Below are 3,117 nucleotides of genomic sequence, written 5' to 3'. Positions count from 1 at the left end.
GTGTTATAGCAAGTAAATGTGTGGTATTTAGCTATAGCTTTCATTTTTCTTTACAAATAATATTCTGTTAGTGTTATTTAGTTGTTAAAGGTTCATTTAATTTGTTTGTAAAAAAGTAATTTTTGACCCGCGCAATTTTTAAAAGTAGTATTCACTTATTTTTATTTTAATAGGATTTCAGTCAACTTTTAATTTTAATTTCAAAAAAACATAAGTTTAAAAATACAAAAATAATTTTATAATACTTCTTATCCTATTAATTAGTATATTTTGGTAGTATTTTTATTTTTATTTTTGTTCAATGAGAAAGAATTGAATTTGGGTCAATTGGGTGCTCATTTTCGGATTTTAGTAGCCCAGCAAGACAAAGGCTCATTCTTCCCAACGCATTAGCCCACTCTCCACTTAAATACAAGATTTAATTTTAGCCATCGATTCTCCTCCAATCTAATGGCCCATGTCAATTCTTACACCCATATTTAAACTCAATTATAACTCAACCTAACGGACCTTTTAATCTCCTAAATTCCAACACCCCAAAATCAGCTGGAAATTGCAGCTGAAACAATCCCAAACAACCACCAAAAACGAGCAGCTCCTTCACCTCAAAAATCAGCCTTGAACTACCCCCAAATAACGCACCAAAACATCAGCTGAAATACCCCCAAACCAGCACTCTTTTCGTCCAGAAATTGCCCCAAAAACAGCCCCCAAAACCTAGTGAAAATAGGAGTTTTTAGCACAAAACAGCAGCTCCAAATGGCCCAGCAAGTGAGTTTTAACGGAGGTCGTTTTCGAGGTTACCGTTGAGGTATGAGTCGCCGGTTCTGTTCGAGTTTTTCCGGTGTGTTGTGGCTGTTGTTTAAGTTTGATTGCCGATTAGTTTTCAAGCTTTGTACGCGGTTGGAATTTCTTTCAAGTAACAATATAGTTTCAATCCTTAAGGTTCGTCTCCATTATGTTTCTACTGTTTTTTTTTTTTTTGAATAGCTTGAAATCTATTTATTCTGCTCAATGGCATTACTTGCTTGATGTTCTATTTCTTGTATAAGCATGCAGCTTCCTTGTGTAAGAGTTTCTAGTTTGTTTATTCAATCTTGTGCATATATCCTTTTGGTGCTTTCTCATTTTGGAACTCCAGACAACTGTTGAGTCTTAACTTTGAAAGTGGATTGTCAATATCTTCATTTCCATTTTGATGAATCGCAATTTCAATTTTCAAGTGCCATGAGATGGTTAAAGATGCTACACTTGTGATAAGATGTTTTTTTTATTATTCATCAATGATTTTGTTCTAGTGCCATGGGTACGGTTCCCGTTACATGGTCATAATACATAAACCCCAATTCGAGTGTGCGTTTCACGTGACTCGACCGTAACTTCAAATAATAATGAAAATAAACATGTTGTAAATCGCGTGTGCGTTTCATGTGGCGCGATTCACAATGTGTACAAAAACAAACGAGTGCGCGACATCGCGACTTGTTCAAACAAATTCCATAAATGTTAAAAGCGGTTTCAAAGGTAAAAATGCAATAGGTTTCAAATGTGTTTTAAATCAGATAATTAGGCCAATTAATAATAGTTGCAATCAGCCGGGTTAACACCTTTTGGGATCTGGTACGTTGTATACTCTTTTGGGATCTACTGTTACAGGTGCAACTGTAGTTTCAATATCAGATAAATCAGATTCTGACATCACCAAATTGTGGCATGTGCGATTAGGGCATATGAGTGAAAAAGGTCTTTCCATCCTCAGCAAAAGAGGTCTCTTATGTGACCAAAGTACTAGAAATATGGAGTTCTGCGAACATTGTGCGTTCGGAAAGCAGAAAAGAGTCAGCTTCAAATCTCCAGCGATTCATAGAACAAAAGGTACTTTGGATTACATTCATTCAGATTTTTGGGGTCCTTCACGTACGCCATCAAAAGGTGGTACCAGGTATATGTTAACTTTCATTGATGATTATTCAAGAAAAGTTTAGGTTTATTTCTTAAAAAAATAAAAGTGATGTTTTCTTAAATTTCAAACAATGGAAAGTTTTGATTGTAGGTTAAGCGACTTAAAACAGATAATGGCTTGGAATTTTGTAATGATGAATTCAACGAATTTTGCAAGAATGAAGGAATTGCTCGACATTGTACTGTGAGAATGACACCTCAGCAAAATGGTGTGGCAGAAAGGATGAATAAAGCTCTTTTGAAAAGGGATCGTTGCATGATTTCAAATGCATAGTTAACAAACGCCTTTTGGGCAGAAGCTATCTCTACAGCTTGTTATATTGTCAACCAAACTCCTTCTGCACCTTTGAACTTTAAGACTCCAGAGGAAATGTGGCCAGACACTCCTGCTAATTATTCTGATTTAAAGATATTTGGTTGCCCTGCATACATGCATGTAAATGATGGAAAATTAGAGCCAAGCGCTAAAAAGTACATTTTCCTTGGGTATGCATCTGGGGTGAAAGGATACTGATTATGGTATCCTGATCCCACGACATCAAAATTTATAATTAGTAGAGATGTAAACTTTGATGAATCATCTATGTTACACTCTAGAAAAGAGTTTTCTAGTTCTTGTAATACAAACAAAGGAAAGAGTACACAGAAGCAGGTGGAGGTTGAGATTGACATTCCTTTTGAGCCAAGCTCATCAACTTTGGAGCAAAATATAGTTGAAACTCCTTAAGTTGAGCCAAAAGTTGAAATTCCTGAAGTTGAGACTCCTAAAGTTGAACCAGAAGAAGAGGAGTATTCTATAACCAAACATAGATCAAGAAGAGAAGCTAAACAACTATTAAGGTTTGGAGATTATGTTGTATTTGCTTTTTCAGTTGCATAGGAAACTGAAGAAATTGGAGAACCATCAAAATATTCGGAAGCAGTTTCTGGTGCTGACTTAGCCAAGTGGCTGATTGCAATGAATGAAGAAATTGAGTCTCTCCACAAGAATGGTACTTGGTCTCTTGTGAAGCCGCCATTAGGAACTATTGAGATGAAAGATTTGGCAGCAACTAAGAAAATCCTTGGCATGGAGATCAAAAGAGATCGAAAAGCCAACAGGCTATTTCTGACCAGAAGAAGTACTTGGAGAAAGTCTTGGAGAGGTTTGGCATG

At 36.0% G+C, this 3,117-nt stretch overlaps 1 long non-coding RNA gene across 2 annotated transcripts; it reads left to right on the top strand.

Annotated features, from left to right (window-relative positions):
• The first annotated feature begins 527 nt into the window (after positions 1-527).
• On the top strand, positions 528-2,615 carry LOC138895104 (uncharacterized). Of its 2 annotated transcripts, none has more exons than XR_011409302.1 (3): positions 528-945; positions 1,726-1,942; positions 2,054-2,615. It is a non-coding gene; the product is annotated as an uncharacterized lncRNA (long non-coding RNA). The 2 variants fall into 2 exon arrangements; XR_011409303.1 differs by having other exon boundaries at positions 2,042-2,615.
• Positions 2,616-3,117: the final 502 nt, after the last annotated feature.

This window comes from Nicotiana tomentosiformis, chromosome 7 (assembly GCF_000390325.3).
Source record: "Nicotiana tomentosiformis chromosome 7, ASM39032v3, whole genome shotgun sequence".
Classification (NCBI taxonomy): domain Eukaryota; kingdom Viridiplantae; phylum Streptophyta; class Magnoliopsida; order Solanales; family Solanaceae; genus Nicotiana; species Nicotiana tomentosiformis.
This window is presented reverse-complemented; position numbering and strand designations above follow the sequence as displayed.